Raw genomic sequence first — 14,305 nt, forward strand, 5'->3', positions numbered from 1 at the left:
GGTTCCATGGTGTAATGGTTAGCACTCAGGACTCTGAATCCTGCGATCCGAGTTCAAGTCTCGGTGGAACCTGTGCCGTTTGTTGTGCCTCGGAAGCACCTATTGGGCGTTTGGAAGCAACGGCATTTCAAATATTTTAGTCATTTGCAAGAAGACATTGTAATAACAACGTTCTTCTGAAATGCATCTGATTAGGGCACAGTGCCATGTTAGCGCAGTAGGCAGCGCGTCAGTCTCATAATCTGAAGGTCGTGAGTTCGATCCTCACACAGGGCAAGGCTTTTAAAAGCTGCAGTGAATCAAATGTTTGACGCCTATTACAAAACTAGCAACTCAACAATGATTCCGCCCGGGCTCGAACCGGGGACCTTGCGCGTGTGAAGCGCACGTGATAACCGCTACACTACGGAATCCAATGAATTTTGGAACCGATGACGTAGGAAAGCAATACAAGGCTAAAATAGCTAGAGAAAAAAGCAAAAACATGTCGCTTGTTAGTTGCCAGATTCCGTAGTGTAGTGGTTATTACGTGCGCTTAACACGCGCAAGGTCCCCGGTTCGAGCCCGGACGCAATCATTGATGTTTCCGCGAATCGAACCTCGGAAGAGCCTCTGTAGGTTCCATGGTGTAATGGTTAGCACTCAGGACTCTGAATCCTGCGATCCGAGTTCAAGTCTCGGTGGAACCTGTGCCGTTAGTTGTGCCTCGGAAGCACCTATTGGGCGTTTGGAAGCTACGGCACTTCAAATATTTTGGCCATTTTGCAAGAAGACGTTGTAATAACAACGTTCTTCTGAAATGCATCGGATTAGGGCACAGTGCCTTGTTAGCGCAGTAGGCATCGCGTCTGTCTCAGAATCTGAAGGTCGTGAGTTCGATCCTCACACAGGGCAAGGCTTTTAAAAGCCGAAGTGAATCAAATGTTTGACGCCTCTTACAAAACTAGCAACTGAACAATGATTCCGCCCGTGCTCGAACCGGGGACCTTGCGCTTGTGAAGCGCACGTGATAACCGCTACACTACGGAATCCAATGAATTTTGGAACCTATGACGAAGGAAATCAATACAAGGCTAAAATAGCTAGAGAAAAAAGCAAAAACATGTCCTTTTTTAGTTGCCAGCTTCCGTAGTGTAGTGGTTATCACGTGCGCTTAACACGCGCAAGGTCCCCGGTTCGAGCCCGGGCGGAATCATTGATGTTTCCGCAAAGCGAACCTCGAAAGAGCCTCTGTAGGTTCCATGGTGTAATGGTTAGCACTCAGGACTCTGAATCCTGCGATCCGAGTTCAAGTCTCGGTGGAACCTGTGCCGTTTGTTGTGCCTCGGAAGCACCTATTGGGCGTTTGGAAGCAACGGCATTTCAAATATTTTAGTCATTTGCAAGAAGACATTGTAATAACAACGCTCTTCTGAAATGCATCTGATTAGGGCACAGTGCCTTGTTAGCGCAGTAGGCAGCGCGTCAGTCTTATAATCTGAAGGTCGTGAGTTCGATCCTCACACAGGGCAAGTCTTATAAAGCCGCAGTGAATCAAATGTTTGACGCCTATTACAAAACTAGCAACTCAACAATGATTCCGCCCGGGCACGAACCGGGGACCTTGCGCGTGTGAAGCGCACGTGATAACCGCTACACTACGGAATCCAATGAATTTTGGAACCGATGACGTAGGAAAGCAATACAAGGCTAAAATAGCTAGAGAAAAAAGCAAAAACATGTCGCTTGTTAGTTGCCAGATTGCGTAGTGTAGTGGTTATCACGTGCGCTTAACACGCGCAAGGTCCCCGGTTCGAGCCCGGACGGAATCATTGATGTTTCCGCGAATCGAACCTCGGAAGAGCCTCTGTAGGTTCCATGGTGTAATGGTTAGCACTCAGGACTCTGAATCCTGCGATCCGAGTTCAAGTCTCGGTGGAACCTGTGCCGTTAGTTGTGCCTCGGAAGCACCTATTGGGCGTTTGGAAGCTACGGCACTTCAAATATTTTAGTCATTTGCAAGAAGACATTGTAATAACAACGTTCTTCTGAAATGCATCGGATTAGGGCACAGTGCCTTGTTAGCGCAGTAGGCAGCGCGTCAGTCTCATGATCTGAAGGCCGTGAGTTCGATTCTCACACAGGGCAAGGCTTTTAAAAGCCGCAGTGAATCAAATGTTTGACGCCTATTACAAAACTAGCAACTCAACAATGATTCCGCCCGGGCTCGAACCGGGGACCTTGCTCGTGTGAAGCGCACGTGATAACCGCTACACTACGGAATTCAATTAATTTTGGAACCGATGACGAAGGAAAGCAATACAAGGCTAAAATAGCTAGAGAAAAAATCAAAAACATGTCGCTTGTTATTTGCCAGATTCCGTAGTGTAGTGGTTATCACGTGCGCTTAACACGCGCAAGGTCCCCGGTTCGAGCACGGGCGGAATCATTGATGTTTCCGCGAATCGAACCTCGGAAGAGCCTCTGTAGGTTCCATGGTGTAATGGTTAGCACTCAGGACTCTGAATCCTGCGATCCGAGTTCAAGTCTCGGTGGAACCTGTGCCGTTAGTTGTGCCTCGGAAGCACCTATTGGGCGTTTGGAAGCTACGGCACTTCAAATATTTTAGTCATTTTGCAAGAAGACGTTGTAATAACAACGTTCTTCTGAAATGCATCGGATTAGGGCACAGTGCCTTGTTAGCGCAGTAGGCAGCGCGTCTGTCTCAGAATCTGAAGGTCGTGAGTTCGATCCTCACACAGGGCAAGGCTTTTAAAAGCCGAAGTGAATCAAATGTTTGACGCCTCTTACAAAACTAGCAACTAAACAATGATTCCGCCCGTGCTCGAACCGGGGACGTTGCGCTTGTGAAGCGCACGTGATAACCGCTACACTACGGAATCCAATGAATTTTGGAACCTATGACGAAGGAAATCAATACAAGGCTAAAATAGCTAGAGAAAAAAGCAAAAACATGTCCTTTTTTAGTTGCCAGCTTCCGTAGTGTAGTGGTTATCACGTGCGCTTAACACGCGCAAGGTCCCCGGTTCGAGCCCGGGCGGAATCATTGATGTTTCCGCAAAGCGAACCTCGAAAGAGCCTCTGTAGGTTCCATGGTGTAATGGTTAGCACTCAGGACTCTGAATCCTGCGATCGGAGTTCAAGTCTCGGTGGAACTTGTGCCGTTTGTTGTGCCTCGGAAGCACCTATTGGGCGTTTGGAAGCAACGGCATTTCAAATATTTTAGTCATTTGCAAGAAGACATTGTAATAACAACGTTCTTCTGAAATGCATCTGATTAGGGCACAGTGCCTTGTTAGCGCAGTAGGCAGCGCGTCTGTCTCAGAATCTGAAGGTCGTGAGTTCGATCCTCACACAGGGCAAGGCTTTTAAAAGCCGAAGTGAATCAAATGTTTGACGCCTCTTACAAAACTAGCAACTGAACAATGATTCCGCCCGTGCTCGAACCGGGGACCTTGCGCGTGTGAAGCGCACGTGATAACCGCTACACTACGGAATCCAATGAATTTTGGAACCTATGACGAAGGAAATCAATACAAGGCTAAAATAGCTAGAGAAAAAAGCAAAAAATGTCGCTTGTTAGTTGCCAGATTCCGTAGTGTAGTGGTTATCACGTGCGCTTTACACGTGCAAGGTCCCCGGTTCGAGCCCGGGCGGAATCATTGATGTTTCCGCGAAGCGAACCTCGGAAGAGCCTCTGTAGGTTCCATGGTGTAATGGTTAGCACTCAGGACTCTGAATCCTGCGATCCGAGTTCAAGTCTCGGTAGAACCTGTGCCGTTAGTTGTGCCTCGGAAGCACCTATTGGGCGTTTGGAAGCTACGGCACTTCAAGTATTTTAGTCATTTTGCAAGAAGACGTTGTAATAACAACGTTCTTCTGAAATGCATCGGATTAGGGCACAGTGCCTTGTTAGCGCAGTAGGCATCGCGTCTGTCTCAGAATCTGAAGGTCGTGAGTTCGATCCTCACACAGGGCAAGGCTTTTAAAAGCCGAAGTGAATCAAATGTTTGACGCCTCTTACAAAACTAGCAACTGAACAATGATTCCGCCCGTGCTCGAACCGGGGACCTTGCGCTTGTGAAGCGCACGTGATAACCGCTACACTACGGAATCCAATGAATTTTGGAACCTATGACGAAGGAAAGCAATGCAAGGCTAAAATAGCTAGAGAAAAAATCAAAAACATGTCGCTTGTTATTTGCCAGATTCCGTAGTGTAGTGGTTATCACGTGCGCTTAACACGCGCAAGATCCCCGGTTCGAGCACGGGCGGAATCATTGATGTTTTCGCGAAGCGAACCTCGGAAGAGCCTCTGTAGGTTCCATGGTGTAATGGTTAGCACTCAGGACTCTGAATCCTGCGATCCGAGTTCAAGTCTCGGTGGAACCTGTGCCGTTAGTTGTGCCTCGGAAGCACCTATTGGGCGTTTGGAAGCAACGGCACTTCAAATATTGTAGTCATTTGCAAGAAGACATTGTAATAACAACGTTCTTCTGAAATGCATCGGATTAGGGCACAGTGCCTTGTTAGCGCAGTAGGCAGCGCGTCAGTCTCATGATCTTAAGGCCGTGAGTTCGATCCTCACACAGGGCAAGGCTTTTAAAAGCCGCAGTGAATCAAATGTTTGATGCCTATTACAAAACTAGCAACTCAACAATGATTCCGCCCGGGCTCGAACCGTGGACCTTGCGCGTGGAAAGCGCATGTGATAACCGCTACATTACGGAATCCAATGAATTTTGGAACCTATGACGAAGGAAAGCAATACAAGGCTAAAATAGCTAGAGAAAAAAGCAAAAACATGTCGCTTGTTAGTTGCCAGATTCCGTAGTGTAGTGGTTATCACGTGCGCTTAAATCGCGCAAGGTCCCCGGTTCGAGCACGGGCGGAATCATTGATGTTTCCGCGAAGCGAACCTCGGAAGAGCCTCTGTAGGTTCCATGGTGTAATGGTTAGCACTCAGGACTCTGAATTCTGCGATCCGAGTTCAATTCTAGGTTGAACCTGTGCCGTTAGTTGTGCTTCGGAAGCACCTATTGGGCGTTTGGAAGCAACGGCACTTCAAATATTTTAGTCATTTGCAAGAAGACATTGTAATAACAACGTTCTTCTGAAATGCATCGGATTAGGGCACAGTGCCTTGTTAGCGCAGTAGGCAGCGCGTCAGTCTCATAATCTGAAGGTCGTGAGTTCGATCCTCACACAGGGCAAGGCTTTTAAAAGCCGCAGTGAATGAAATGTTTGACGCCTATTACAAAACTAGCAACTCAACAATGATTCCGCCCGGGCTCGAACCGGGGACCTTGCGCGTGTGAAGCGTACGTGATAACCGCTACACTACGGAATCCAATAAATTTTGGAACCTATGACGAAGGAAAGCAATACAAGGCTAAAATAGCTAGAGAAAAAAGCAAAAACATGTCGCTTGTTAGTTGCCAGATTTCGTAGTGTAGTGATTATCACGTGCGCTTTACACGCGCAAGGTCCCCGGTTCGAGCCCGGGCGGAATCATTGATGTTTCCGCGAAGCGAACCTCGGAAGAGCCTCTGTAGGTTCCATGGTGTAATGGTTAGCACTCAGGACTCTGAATCCTGCGATCCGAGTTCAAGTCTCGGTGGAACCTGTGCCGTTAGTTGTGCCTCGGAAGCACCTATTGGGCGTTTGGAAGCAACGGCACTTCAAATATTTTAGTCATTTGCAAGAAGACATTGTAATAACAACGTTCTTCTGAAATGCATCGGATTAGGGCACAGTGCCTTGTTAGCGCAGTAGGCAGCGCGTCAGTCTCATAATCTGAAGGTCGTGAGTTCGATCCTCACACAGGGCAAGGCTTTTAAAAGCCGCAGTGAATCAATGTTTGACGCCTATTACAAAACTAGCAACTCAACAATTATTCCGCCCGGGCTCCACCTGGGGAACTTGCGCGTGTGAAGGGCACGTGATAACCGCTACACTACGGAATCCAATGAATTTTGGAACCAATGACGAAGGAAATCAATACAAGGCTAAAATAGCTAGAGAAAAAAGCAAAAACATGTCCTTTTTTAGTTGGCAGCTTCCGTAGTGTAGTGGTTTTTCACGTGCGCTTAACACGCGCAAGGTCCCCGGTTCGAGCCCGGGCGGAATCATTGATGTTTCCGCAAAGCGAACCTCGGAAGAGCCTCTGTAGGTTCCATGGTGTAATGGTTAGCACTCAGGACTCTGAATCCTGCGATCCGAGTTCAAGTCTCGGTGGAACCTGTGCCGTTAGTTGTGCCTCGGAAGCACCTATTGGGCGTTTGGAAGCTACGGCACTTCAAATATTTTAGTCATTTGCAAGAAGACGTTGTAATCACAACGTTCTTCTGAAATGCATCGGATTAGGGCACAGTGCCTTGTTAGCGCAGTAGGCAGCGCGTCTGTCTCAGAATCTGAAGGTCGTGAATTCGATCCTCACACAGGGCAAGGCTTTTAAAAGCCGAAGTGAATCAAATGTTTGATGCCTCTTACAAAACTAGCAACTGAACAATGATTCCGCCCGTGCTCGAACCGGGGACCTTGCGCGTGTGAAGCGCACGTGATAACCGCTACACTACGGAATCCAATGAATTTTGGAACCTATGACGAAGGAAATCAATACAAGGCTAAAATAGCTAGAGAAAAAAGCAAAAAATGTCGCTTGTTAGTTGCCAGATTCCGTAGTGTAGTGGTTATCACGTGCGCTTAACACGTGCAAGGGCCCCGATTCGAGCCCGGGCGGAATCATTGATGTTTCCGCGAAGCGAAATTCGGAAGAGCCTCTGTAGGTTCCATGGTGTAATGGTTAGCACTCAGGACTCTAAATCCTGCGATCCGAGGTCTAGTCTCGGTGGAACCTGTGCCGTTATTTGTGCCTCGGAAGCACCTATTGGGCGTTTGGAAGCAACGGCATTTCAAATATTTTAGTCATTTGCAAGAAGACATTGTAATAACAACGTTCTTCTGCAATGCATTTGATTAGGGCACAGTGCCTTGTTAGCGCAGTAGGCAGCGCGTCAGTCTCATAATCTGAAGGTCGTGAGTTCAATCCTCACACAGGGCAAGGCTTTTAAAAGCCGCAGTGAATCAAATGTTTGACGCCTATTACAAAACTAGCAACTCAACAATGATTCCGCCCGGGCTCGAACCGCGGACCTTGCGCGTGTGAGGCGCACGTGATAACCGGTACACTACGGAATCCAATGAATTTTGGAACCTTTGACGAAGGAAATCAATACAAGGCTAAAATAGCTAGAGAAAAAAGCAAAAAATGTCGCTTGTTAGTTGCCAGATTCCGTAGTGTAGTGGTTATCACGTGCGCTTTACACGTGCAAGGTCCCCGGTTTGAGCCTGGGCGGAATCATTGATGTTTCCGCGAAGCGAAATTCGGAAGAGCCTCTGTAGGTTCCATGGTGTAATGGTTAGCACTCAGGACTCTGAATCCTGCGATCCGAGTTCAAGTCTCGGTGGAACCTGTGCCGTTAGTTGTGCGTCAGAAGCACCTATTGGGCGTTTGGAAGCTACGGCACTTCAAATATTTTAGTCATTTGCAAGAAGACATTGTAATAACAACGTTCTTCTGAAATGCATCGGATTAGGGCACATTGCCTTGTTAGCGCAGTAGGCAGCACGTCTGTCTCAGAATTTGAAGGTCGTGAGTTCGATCCTCACACAGGGCAAGGCTTTCAAAAGCCGCAGTGAATCAAATGTTTGACGCCTGTTACAAAACTAGCAACTGAACAATGATTCCGCCCTTGCTCGAACCGGGAACCTTGCGGGTGTGAAGCGCACGTGATAACCGCTGCACTACGGAATCCAATGAATTTTGGAACGTATGACGAAGGAAATCAATGCAAGGCTAAAATACCTAGAGAAAAAAGCAAAAACGTGTCGCTTGTTAGTTGCCAGATTCCGTAGTGTAGTGGTTATCACGTGCGCTTCACACGCGCAAGGTCCCCGGTTCGAGCCCGGGCGGAATCATTGATGTTTCCGCGAAGCGAACCTCGGAAGAGCCTCTGTAGGTTCCATGGTGTAGTGGTTAGCACTCAGGACTCTGAATCCTGCGATCCGAGTTCAAGTCTCGGTGGAACCTGTGCCGTTAGTTGTGCCTCGGAAGCAGCTATTGGGCGTTTGGAAGCAACGGCACTTCAAATATTTTAGTCATTTTCAAGAAGACATTGTAATAACAACGTTCTTCTGAAATGCATCGGATTAGGGCTCAGTGCCTTGTTAGCGCAGTAGGCAGCGCGTCAGTCTCATGATCTGAAGGCCGTGAGTTCGATCCTCACACAAGGCAAGGCTTTTAAAAGCTGCAGTGAATTAAATGTTTGACGCCTATTACAAAACTAGCAACTCAACAATGATTCCGCCCGGGCTCGAACCGGGACCTTGCGCGTGTGAAGCGCACGTGATAACCGCTACCTTACGGAATCCAATGAATTTTGGAACCTATGACGAAGGAAAGCAATACAAGGCTAAAATAGCTAGAGAAAAAAGCAAAAACATGTCGCTTTTTAGTTGCCAGATTCCGTAGTGTAGTGGTTATCACGTGCGCTTTACACGTGCAAGGTCCCCGGTTCGAGCCCGGGCGGAATCATTGATGTTTCCGCGAAGCAAACCTCGGAAGAGCCTCTGTAGGTTCCATGGTGTAATGGTTAGCACTCAGGACTCTAAATCCTGCGATCCGAGTTCAATTCTCTGTGGAACCTGTGCCGTTATTTGTGCCTCGGAAGCACCTATTGGGCGTTTGGAAGCAACGGCACTTCAAATATTTTAGTCATTTGCAAGAAGACATTGTAATAACAACGTTCTTCTGAAATGCATCGGATTAGGGCTCAGTGCCTTGTTAGCGCAGTAGGCAGCGCGTCAGTCTCATGATCTGAAGGCCGTGAGTTCGATCCTCACACAGGGCAAAGCTTTTAAAAGCCGCAGTGAATCAAATGTTTGACGCCTATTACAAAACTAGCAACTCAAAAATGATTCCGCCCGAGCTCGAACCGGGGACCTTGCGCGTGTGAAGCGCACGTGATAACCGCTACACTACGGAATCCAATGAATTTTGGAACCTATGACGAAGGAAAGCAATACAAGGCTAAAATGGCTAGAGGAAAAAGCAAAAACATGTCGCTTTTTAGTTGCCAGATTCCGTAGTGTAGTCGTTATCACGTGCGCTTAACACGCGCAAGGTCCCCGGTTCGAGCCCGGGCGGAATCATTGATGTTTCCGCAAAGCGAACCTCGAAAGAGCCTCTGTAGGTTCCATGGTGTAATGGTTAGCACTCAGGACTCTGAATCCTGCGATCCGAGTTCAAGTTTCGGTGGAACCTGTGCCGTTAGTTGTGCCTCGGAAGCACCTATTGGGCGTTTGGAAGCAACGGCACTTCAAATATTTTAGTCATTTGCAAGAAGACATTGTAATAACAACGTTCTTCGGAAATGCATCGGATTAGGGCACAGTGCCTTGTTAGCACAGTAGGCAGCGCGTCAGTCTCATGATCTGAAGGCCGTGAGTTCGATCCTCACACAGGGCAAGGCTCTTAAAAGCCGCAGTGAATCAAATGTTTGACGCCTATTACAAAACTAGCAACTCAACAATGATTCCGCCCGGGCTCGAACCGGGGACCTTGCGCGTGTGAAGCGCACGTGATAACCGCTACACTACGGAAACCAATGAATTTTGGAACCTATGACGAATAAAAGCAATACAAGGCTAAAATAGCTAGAGAAAAAAGCAAAAACATGTCGCTTGTTAGTTGCCAGATTCCGTAGTGTAGTGGTTATCACGTGCGCTTAACACGCGCAAGGTCCCCGGTTCGAGCCCGGGCGGAATCATTGATGTTTCCGCGAAGCGAACCTCGGAAGAGCCTCTGTAGGTTCCATGGTGTAATGGTTAGCACTCAGGACTCTGAATCCTGCGATCCGAGTTCAAGTCTCGGTGGAACCTGTGCCGTTAGTTGTGCCTCGGAAGCAGCTATTGGGCGTTTGGAAGCAACGGCACTTCAAATATTTTAGTCATTTTCAAGAAGACATTGTAATAACAACGTTCTTCTGAAATGCATCGGATTAGGGCTCAGTGCCTTGTTAGCGCAGTAGGCAGCGCGTCAGTCTCATGATCTGAAGACCGTGAGTTCGATCCTCACACAAGGCAAGGCTTTTAAAAGCCGCAGTGAATTAAATGTTTGACGCCTATTACAAAACTAGCAACTCAACAATGATTCCGCCCGGGCTCGAACCGGGACCTTGCGCGTGTGAAGCGCACGTGATAACCGCTACACTACGGAATCCAATGAATTTTGGAACCTATGACGAAGGAAAGCAATACAAGGCTAAAATAGCTAGAGAAAAAAGCAAAAACATGTCGCTTTTTAGTTGCCAGATTCCGTAGTGTAGTGGTTATCACGCGCGCTTAACACGCGCAAGGTCCCCGGTTCGAGCCCGGGCGGAATCATTGATGTTTCCGCAAAGCGAACCTCGAATGAGCCTCTGTAGGTTCCATGGTGTAATGGTTAGCACTCAGGACTCTGAATCCTGCGATCCGAGTTCAAGTCTCGGTGGAACCTGTGCCGTTAGTTGAGCCTCGGAAGCACCTATTGGGCGTTTGGAAGCAACGGCACTTCAAATATTTTAGTCATTTGCAAGAAGACATTGTAATAACAACGTTCTTCTGAAATGCATCGGATTAGGGCACAGTGCCTTGTTAGCGCAGTAGGCAGAGCGTCAGTCTCATAATCTGAAGGTCGTGAGTTCGATCCTCACACAGGGCAAGGCTTTTAAAAGCCGCAGTGAATCAAATGTATGACGCCTATTACAAAACTAGCAACTCAACAATGATTTCGACCGGGCTCGAACCGGGGACCTTGCGCGTGTGAAGCGCACGTGATAACCGCTACACTACGGAATCCAATGAATTTTGGAACCTATGACGAAGGAAATCAATACAAGGCTAAAATAGCTAGAGAAAAAAGCAAAAACATGTCGCTTGTTAGTTGCCAGATTCCGTAGTGTAGTGGTTATCACGCGCGCTTAACACGTGCAAGGTCCCCGGTTCGAGCCCGGGCGGAATCATTGATGTTTCCGCAAAGCGAACCTCGAAAGAGCCTCTGAAGGTTCCATGGTGTAATGGTTAGCACTCAGGACTCTGAATCCTGCGATCCGAGTTCAAGTCTCGGTGGAACCTGTGCCGTTAGTTGTGCCTCGGAAGCACCTATTGGGCGTTTGGAAGCAACGGTACTTCAAAAATTTTAGTCATTTGCAAGAAGACATTGTAATAACAACGTTCTTCGGAAATGCATCGGATTAGGGCACAGTGCCTTGTTAGCGCAGTAGGCAGCGCGTCAGTCTCATGATCTGAAGGCCGTGATATCGATCCTCACACAGGGCAAGGCTTTTAAAAGCCGCAGTGAATCAAATGTTTGACGCCTATTACAAAACTAGCAACTCAACAATGATTTCGGCCGGGCTCGAACCGGGGACCTTGCGCGTGTGAAGCGCACGTGATAACCGCTACACTACGGAATCCAATGAATTTTGGAACCTATGACGAAGGAAATCAATACAAGGCTAAAATAGCTAGAGAAAAAAGCAAAAACATGTCGCTTGTTAGTTGCCAGATTCCGTAGTGTAGTGGTTATCACGCGCGCTTAACACGTGCAAGGTCCCCGGTTCGAGCCCGGGCGGAATCATTGATGTTTCCGCAAAGCGAACCTCGAAAGAGCCTCTGTAGGTTCCATGGTGTAATGGTTAGCACTCAGGACTCTGAATCCTGCGATCCGAGTTCAAGTCTCGGTGGAACCTGTGCCGTTAGTTGTGCCTCGGAAGCACCTATTGGGCGTTTGGAAGCAACGGCACTTCAAAAATTTTAGTCATTTGCAAGAAGACATTGTAATAACAACGTTCTTCGGAAATGCATCGGATTAGGGCACAGTGCCTTGTTAGCGCAGTAGGCAGCGCGTCAGTCTCATGATCTGAAGGCCGTGATATCGATCCTCACACAGGGCAAGGCTTTTAAAAGCCGCAGTGAATCAAATGTTTGACGCCTATTACAAAACTAGCAACTCAACAATGATTTCGGCCGGGCTCGAACCGGGGACCTTGCGCGTGTGAAGCGCACGTGATAACCGCTACACTACGGAATCCAATGAATTTTGGAACCTATGACGAAGGAAAGCAATACAAGGCTAAAATAGCTAGAGAAAAAAGCAAAAACATGTCGCTTTTTAGTTGCCAGATTCCGTAGTGTAGTGGTTATTACGCGCGCTTAACACGCGCAAGGTCCCCGGTTCGAGCCCGGGCGGAATCATTGATGTATCCGCAAAGCGAGCCTCGAAAGAGCCTCTGTAGGTTCCATGGTGTAATGGTTAGCACTCAGGACTCTGAATCCTGCGATCCGAGTTCAAGTCTCGGTGGAACCTGTGCCGTTAGTTGTGCCTCGGAAGCACCTATTGGGCGTTTGGAAGCAACGGCACTTCAAATATTTTAGTCATTTGCAAGAAGACATTGTAATAACAACGTTCTTCTGAAATGCATCGGATTAGGGCACAGTGCCTTGTTAGCGCAGTAGGCAGCGCGTCAGTCTCATAATCTGAAGGTCGTGAGTTCGATCCTCACACAGGGCAAGGCTTTTAAAAGCCGCAGTGAATCAAATGTTTGACGCCTATTACAAAACTAGCAACTCAACAATGATTCCGTCCGGGCTCGAACAGGGGACCTTGCGCGTGTGAAGCGCACGTGATAACCGCTACACTACGGAATCCAATGAATTTTGGAACCGATTGCGAAGGAAAGCAATACAAGGCTAAAATAGCTAGAGAAAAAAGCAAAAACATGTCGCTTGTTAGTTGCCAGATTCCGTAGTGTAGTGGTTATCACGTGCGCTTAACACGCGCAAGATCCCCGGTTCAAACCCGGGCGGAATCATTGATATTTCCGCGAAGCGAACCTCGCAAGAGCCTCTGTAGGTTCCATGGTGTAATGGTTAGCACTCAGGACTCTGAATCCTGCGATCCGAGTTCAAGTCTCGGTGGAACCTGTGCCGTTAGTTGTGCCTCGGAAGCAGCTATTGGGCGTTTGGAAGCAACGGCACTTCAAATATTTTAGTCATTTTCAAGAAGACATTGTAATAACAACGTTCTTCGGAAATGCATCGGATTAGGGCACAGTGCCTTGTTAGCGCAGTAGGCAGCGCGTCAGTCTCATGATCTGAAGGCCGTGATATCGATCCTCACACAGGGCAAGGCTTTTAAAAGCCGCAGTGAATCAAATGTTTGACGCCTATTACAAAACTAGCAACTCAACAATGATTTCGGCCGGGCTCGAACCGGGGACCTTGCGCGTGTGAAGCGCACGTGATAACCGCTACACTACGGAATCCAATGAATTTTGGAACCTATGACGAAGGAAATCAATACAAGGCTAAAATAGCTAGAGAAAAAAGCAAAAACATGTCGCTTGTTAGTTGCCAGATTCCGTAGTGTAGTGGTTATCACGCGCGCTTAACACGTGCAAGGTCCCCGGTTCGAGCCCGGGCGGAATCATTGATGTTTCCGCAAAGCGAACCTCGAAAGAGCCTCTGTAGGTTCCATGGTGTAATGGTTAGCACTCAGGACTCTGAATCCTGCGATCCGAGTTCAAGTCTCGGTGGAACCTGTGCCGTTAGTTGTGCCTCGGAAGCACCTATTGGGCGTTTGGAAGCAACGGCACTTCAAAAATTTTAGTCATTTGCAAGAAGACATTGTAATAACAACGTTCTTCGGAAATGCATCGGATTAGGGCACAGTGCCTTGTTAGCGCAGTAGGCAGCGCGTCAGTCTCATGATCTGAAGGCCGTGATATCGATCCTCACACAGGGCAAGGCTTTTAAAAGCCGCAGTGAATCAAATGTTTGACGCCTATTACAAAACTAGCAACTCAACAATGATTTCGGCCGGGCTCGAACCGGGGACCTTGCGCGTGTGAAGCGCACGTGATAACCGCTACACTACGGAATCCAATGAATTTTGGAACCTATGACGAAGGAAAGCAATACAAGGCTAAAATAGCTAGAGAAAAAAGCAAAAACATGTCGCTTTTTAGTTGCCAGATTCCGTAGTGTAGTGGTTATTACGCGCGCTTAACACGCGCAAGGTCCCCGGTTCGAGCCCGGGCGGAATCATTGATGTTTCCGCAAAGCGAGCCTCGAAAGAGCCTCTGTAGGTTCCATGGTGTAATGGTTAGCACTCAGGACTCTGAATCCTGCGATCCGAGTTCAAGTCTCGGTGGAACCTGTGCCGTTAGTTGTGCCTCGGAAGCACCTATTGGGCGTTTGGAAG

The 14,305-nt window shown here is 48.0% G+C and overlaps 55 non-coding genes across 55 annotated transcripts; 50 read left to right on the top strand and 5 right to left on the bottom strand.

The window, feature by feature from the left end:
• Positions 1–72, top strand: Trnaq-cug (transfer RNA glutamine (anticodon CUG)). The gene has a single exon. It is a non-coding gene; the product is annotated as a tRNA-Gln (tRNA).
• Positions 73–340: 268 nt separating this feature from the next.
• On the bottom strand, positions 341–413 carry Trnav-cac (transfer RNA valine (anticodon CAC)). The gene has a single exon. It is a non-coding gene; the product is annotated as a tRNA-Val (tRNA).
• Positions 414–617: 204 nt separating this feature from the next.
• Trnaq-cug (transfer RNA glutamine (anticodon CUG)) lies at positions 618–689 on the top strand. Its single transcript has one exon. It is a non-coding gene; the product is annotated as a tRNA-Gln (tRNA).
• A 132-nt stretch (positions 690–821) lies between these two features.
• Trnal-cag (transfer RNA leucine (anticodon CAG)) lies at positions 822–894 on the top strand. Its single transcript has one exon. It is a non-coding gene; the product is annotated as a tRNA-Leu (tRNA).
• A 228-nt stretch (positions 895–1,122) lies between these two features.
• Positions 1,123–1,195, top strand: Trnav-aac (transfer RNA valine (anticodon AAC)). The gene has a single exon. It is a non-coding gene; the product is annotated as a tRNA-Val (tRNA).
• Positions 1,196–1,235: 40 nt separating this feature from the next.
• On the top strand, positions 1,236–1,307 carry Trnaq-cug (transfer RNA glutamine (anticodon CUG)). The gene has a single exon. It is a non-coding gene; the product is annotated as a tRNA-Gln (tRNA).
• Positions 1,308–1,438: 131 nt separating this feature from the next.
• On the top strand, positions 1,439–1,511 carry Trnai-uau (transfer RNA isoleucine (anticodon UAU)). The gene has a single exon. It is a non-coding gene; the product is annotated as a tRNA-Ile (tRNA).
• Positions 1,512–1,738: 227 nt separating this feature from the next.
• On the top strand, positions 1,739–1,811 carry Trnav-aac (transfer RNA valine (anticodon AAC)). Its single transcript has one exon. It is a non-coding gene; the product is annotated as a tRNA-Val (tRNA).
• Positions 1,812–1,851: 40 nt separating this feature from the next.
• Trnaq-cug (transfer RNA glutamine (anticodon CUG)) lies at positions 1,852–1,923 on the top strand. Its single transcript has one exon. It is a non-coding gene; the product is annotated as a tRNA-Gln (tRNA).
• A 432-nt stretch (positions 1,924–2,355) lies between these two features.
• Trnav-aac (transfer RNA valine (anticodon AAC)) lies at positions 2,356–2,428 on the top strand. Its single transcript has one exon. It is a non-coding gene; the product is annotated as a tRNA-Val (tRNA).
• A 40-nt stretch (positions 2,429–2,468) lies between these two features.
• Positions 2,469–2,540, top strand: Trnaq-cug (transfer RNA glutamine (anticodon CUG)). The gene has a single exon. It is a non-coding gene; the product is annotated as a tRNA-Gln (tRNA).
• Positions 2,541–2,672: 132 nt separating this feature from the next.
• Positions 2,673–2,745, top strand: Trnal-cag (transfer RNA leucine (anticodon CAG)). The gene has a single exon. It is a non-coding gene; the product is annotated as a tRNA-Leu (tRNA).
• A 228-nt stretch (positions 2,746–2,973) lies between these two features.
• Trnav-aac (transfer RNA valine (anticodon AAC)) lies at positions 2,974–3,046 on the top strand. Its single transcript has one exon. It is a non-coding gene; the product is annotated as a tRNA-Val (tRNA).
• A 243-nt stretch (positions 3,047–3,289) lies between these two features.
• On the top strand, positions 3,290–3,362 carry Trnal-cag (transfer RNA leucine (anticodon CAG)). Its single transcript has one exon. It is a non-coding gene; the product is annotated as a tRNA-Leu (tRNA).
• A 227-nt stretch (positions 3,363–3,589) lies between these two features.
• Positions 3,590–3,662, top strand: Trnav-uac (transfer RNA valine (anticodon UAC)). The gene has a single exon. It is a non-coding gene; the product is annotated as a tRNA-Val (tRNA).
• Positions 3,663–3,906: 244 nt separating this feature from the next.
• On the top strand, positions 3,907–3,979 carry Trnal-cag (transfer RNA leucine (anticodon CAG)). The gene has a single exon. It is a non-coding gene; the product is annotated as a tRNA-Leu (tRNA).
• Positions 3,980–4,207: 228 nt separating this feature from the next.
• On the top strand, positions 4,208–4,280 carry Trnav-aac (transfer RNA valine (anticodon AAC)). The gene has a single exon. It is a non-coding gene; the product is annotated as a tRNA-Val (tRNA).
• Positions 4,281–4,320: 40 nt separating this feature from the next.
• Positions 4,321–4,392, top strand: Trnaq-cug (transfer RNA glutamine (anticodon CUG)). The gene has a single exon. It is a non-coding gene; the product is annotated as a tRNA-Gln (tRNA).
• A 268-nt stretch (positions 4,393–4,660) lies between these two features.
• Positions 4,661–4,733, bottom strand: Trnag-ucc (transfer RNA glycine (anticodon UCC)). The gene has a single exon. It is a non-coding gene; the product is annotated as a tRNA-Gly (tRNA).
• A 91-nt stretch (positions 4,734–4,824) lies between these two features.
• Trnaf-aaa (transfer RNA phenylalanine (anticodon AAA)) lies at positions 4,825–4,897 on the top strand. Its single transcript has one exon. It is a non-coding gene; the product is annotated as a tRNA-Phe (tRNA).
• A 243-nt stretch (positions 4,898–5,140) lies between these two features.
• Positions 5,141–5,213, top strand: Trnam-cau (transfer RNA methionine (anticodon CAU)). Its single transcript has one exon. It is a non-coding gene; the product is annotated as a tRNA-Met (tRNA).
• A 64-nt stretch (positions 5,214–5,277) lies between these two features.
• On the bottom strand, positions 5,278–5,350 carry Trnav-cac (transfer RNA valine (anticodon CAC)). The gene has a single exon. It is a non-coding gene; the product is annotated as a tRNA-Val (tRNA).
• Positions 5,351–5,441: 91 nt separating this feature from the next.
• Trnav-uac (transfer RNA valine (anticodon UAC)) lies at positions 5,442–5,514 on the top strand. The gene has a single exon. It is a non-coding gene; the product is annotated as a tRNA-Val (tRNA).
• Positions 5,515–5,554: 40 nt separating this feature from the next.
• Trnaq-cug (transfer RNA glutamine (anticodon CUG)) lies at positions 5,555–5,626 on the top strand. Its single transcript has one exon. It is a non-coding gene; the product is annotated as a tRNA-Gln (tRNA).
• Positions 5,627–5,757: 131 nt separating this feature from the next.
• Trnam-cau (transfer RNA methionine (anticodon CAU)) lies at positions 5,758–5,830 on the top strand. Its single transcript has one exon. It is a non-coding gene; the product is annotated as a tRNA-Met (tRNA).
• A 227-nt stretch (positions 5,831–6,057) lies between these two features.
• On the top strand, positions 6,058–6,131 carry Trnav-aac (transfer RNA valine (anticodon AAC)). Its single transcript has one exon. It is a non-coding gene; the product is annotated as a tRNA-Val (tRNA).
• A 40-nt stretch (positions 6,132–6,171) lies between these two features.
• Positions 6,172–6,243, top strand: Trnaq-cug (transfer RNA glutamine (anticodon CUG)). Its single transcript has one exon. It is a non-coding gene; the product is annotated as a tRNA-Gln (tRNA).
• Positions 6,244–6,374: 131 nt separating this feature from the next.
• Trnal-cag (transfer RNA leucine (anticodon CAG)) lies at positions 6,375–6,447 on the top strand. Its single transcript has one exon. It is a non-coding gene; the product is annotated as a tRNA-Leu (tRNA).
• Positions 6,448–6,674: 227 nt separating this feature from the next.
• Trnav-aac (transfer RNA valine (anticodon AAC)) lies at positions 6,675–6,747 on the top strand. The gene has a single exon. It is a non-coding gene; the product is annotated as a tRNA-Val (tRNA).
• A 543-nt stretch (positions 6,748–7,290) lies between these two features.
• Positions 7,291–7,363, top strand: Trnav-uac (transfer RNA valine (anticodon UAC)). The gene has a single exon. It is a non-coding gene; the product is annotated as a tRNA-Val (tRNA).
• A 40-nt stretch (positions 7,364–7,403) lies between these two features.
• On the top strand, positions 7,404–7,475 carry Trnaq-cug (transfer RNA glutamine (anticodon CUG)). Its single transcript has one exon. It is a non-coding gene; the product is annotated as a tRNA-Gln (tRNA).
• A 131-nt stretch (positions 7,476–7,606) lies between these two features.
• Positions 7,607–7,679, top strand: Trnal-cag (transfer RNA leucine (anticodon CAG)). Its single transcript has one exon. It is a non-coding gene; the product is annotated as a tRNA-Leu (tRNA).
• A 228-nt stretch (positions 7,680–7,907) lies between these two features.
• Trnav-cac (transfer RNA valine (anticodon CAC)) lies at positions 7,908–7,980 on the top strand. The gene has a single exon. It is a non-coding gene; the product is annotated as a tRNA-Val (tRNA).
• A 40-nt stretch (positions 7,981–8,020) lies between these two features.
• Positions 8,021–8,092, top strand: Trnaq-cug (transfer RNA glutamine (anticodon CUG)). Its single transcript has one exon. It is a non-coding gene; the product is annotated as a tRNA-Gln (tRNA).
• A 431-nt stretch (positions 8,093–8,523) lies between these two features.
• Trnav-uac (transfer RNA valine (anticodon UAC)) lies at positions 8,524–8,596 on the top strand. The gene has a single exon. It is a non-coding gene; the product is annotated as a tRNA-Val (tRNA).
• Positions 8,597–9,140: 544 nt separating this feature from the next.
• Positions 9,141–9,213, top strand: Trnav-aac (transfer RNA valine (anticodon AAC)). The gene has a single exon. It is a non-coding gene; the product is annotated as a tRNA-Val (tRNA).
• Positions 9,214–9,593: 380 nt separating this feature from the next.
• Trnav-cac (transfer RNA valine (anticodon CAC)) lies at positions 9,594–9,667 on the bottom strand. The gene has a single exon. It is a non-coding gene; the product is annotated as a tRNA-Val (tRNA).
• Positions 9,668–9,757: 90 nt separating this feature from the next.
• Trnav-aac (transfer RNA valine (anticodon AAC)) lies at positions 9,758–9,830 on the top strand. The gene has a single exon. It is a non-coding gene; the product is annotated as a tRNA-Val (tRNA).
• Positions 9,831–9,870: 40 nt separating this feature from the next.
• Positions 9,871–9,942, top strand: Trnaq-cug (transfer RNA glutamine (anticodon CUG)). Its single transcript has one exon. It is a non-coding gene; the product is annotated as a tRNA-Gln (tRNA).
• Positions 9,943–10,210: 268 nt separating this feature from the next.
• On the bottom strand, positions 10,211–10,282 carry Trnav-cac (transfer RNA valine (anticodon CAC)). Its single transcript has one exon. It is a non-coding gene; the product is annotated as a tRNA-Val (tRNA).
• Positions 10,283–10,373: 91 nt separating this feature from the next.
• Positions 10,374–10,446, top strand: Trnav-aac (transfer RNA valine (anticodon AAC)). Its single transcript has one exon. It is a non-coding gene; the product is annotated as a tRNA-Val (tRNA).
• A 40-nt stretch (positions 10,447–10,486) lies between these two features.
• Trnaq-cug (transfer RNA glutamine (anticodon CUG)) lies at positions 10,487–10,558 on the top strand. The gene has a single exon. It is a non-coding gene; the product is annotated as a tRNA-Gln (tRNA).
• Positions 10,559–10,990: 432 nt separating this feature from the next.
• On the top strand, positions 10,991–11,063 carry Trnav-aac (transfer RNA valine (anticodon AAC)). The gene has a single exon. It is a non-coding gene; the product is annotated as a tRNA-Val (tRNA).
• A 40-nt stretch (positions 11,064–11,103) lies between these two features.
• Trnaq-cug (transfer RNA glutamine (anticodon CUG)) lies at positions 11,104–11,175 on the top strand. Its single transcript has one exon. It is a non-coding gene; the product is annotated as a tRNA-Gln (tRNA).
• A 432-nt stretch (positions 11,176–11,607) lies between these two features.
• Positions 11,608–11,680, top strand: Trnav-aac (transfer RNA valine (anticodon AAC)). The gene has a single exon. It is a non-coding gene; the product is annotated as a tRNA-Val (tRNA).
• A 40-nt stretch (positions 11,681–11,720) lies between these two features.
• On the top strand, positions 11,721–11,792 carry Trnaq-cug (transfer RNA glutamine (anticodon CUG)). The gene has a single exon. It is a non-coding gene; the product is annotated as a tRNA-Gln (tRNA).
• A 432-nt stretch (positions 11,793–12,224) lies between these two features.
• Trnav-aac (transfer RNA valine (anticodon AAC)) lies at positions 12,225–12,297 on the top strand. Its single transcript has one exon. It is a non-coding gene; the product is annotated as a tRNA-Val (tRNA).
• Positions 12,298–12,337: 40 nt separating this feature from the next.
• Trnaq-cug (transfer RNA glutamine (anticodon CUG)) lies at positions 12,338–12,409 on the top strand. The gene has a single exon. It is a non-coding gene; the product is annotated as a tRNA-Gln (tRNA).
• A 131-nt stretch (positions 12,410–12,540) lies between these two features.
• Positions 12,541–12,613, top strand: Trnam-cau (transfer RNA methionine (anticodon CAU)). Its single transcript has one exon. It is a non-coding gene; the product is annotated as a tRNA-Met (tRNA).
• Positions 12,614–12,841: 228 nt separating this feature from the next.
• Trnav-aac (transfer RNA valine (anticodon AAC)) lies at positions 12,842–12,914 on the top strand. The gene has a single exon. It is a non-coding gene; the product is annotated as a tRNA-Val (tRNA).
• A 40-nt stretch (positions 12,915–12,954) lies between these two features.
• Trnaq-cug (transfer RNA glutamine (anticodon CUG)) lies at positions 12,955–13,026 on the top strand. The gene has a single exon. It is a non-coding gene; the product is annotated as a tRNA-Gln (tRNA).
• A 432-nt stretch (positions 13,027–13,458) lies between these two features.
• Positions 13,459–13,531, top strand: Trnav-aac (transfer RNA valine (anticodon AAC)). Its single transcript has one exon. It is a non-coding gene; the product is annotated as a tRNA-Val (tRNA).
• A 40-nt stretch (positions 13,532–13,571) lies between these two features.
• Positions 13,572–13,643, top strand: Trnaq-cug (transfer RNA glutamine (anticodon CUG)). Its single transcript has one exon. It is a non-coding gene; the product is annotated as a tRNA-Gln (tRNA).
• A 432-nt stretch (positions 13,644–14,075) lies between these two features.
• Trnav-aac (transfer RNA valine (anticodon AAC)) lies at positions 14,076–14,148 on the top strand. Its single transcript has one exon. It is a non-coding gene; the product is annotated as a tRNA-Val (tRNA).
• A 40-nt stretch (positions 14,149–14,188) lies between these two features.
• Trnaq-cug (transfer RNA glutamine (anticodon CUG)) lies at positions 14,189–14,260 on the top strand. Its single transcript has one exon. It is a non-coding gene; the product is annotated as a tRNA-Gln (tRNA).
• Positions 14,261–14,305: the final 45 nt, after the last annotated feature.

This window comes from Hydractinia symbiolongicarpus, chromosome 7, assembly GCF_029227915.1.
Source record: "Hydractinia symbiolongicarpus strain clone_291-10 chromosome 7, HSymV2.1, whole genome shotgun sequence".
Lineage (NCBI taxonomy): Eukaryota > Metazoa > Cnidaria > Hydrozoa > Anthoathecata > Hydractiniidae > Hydractinia > Hydractinia symbiolongicarpus.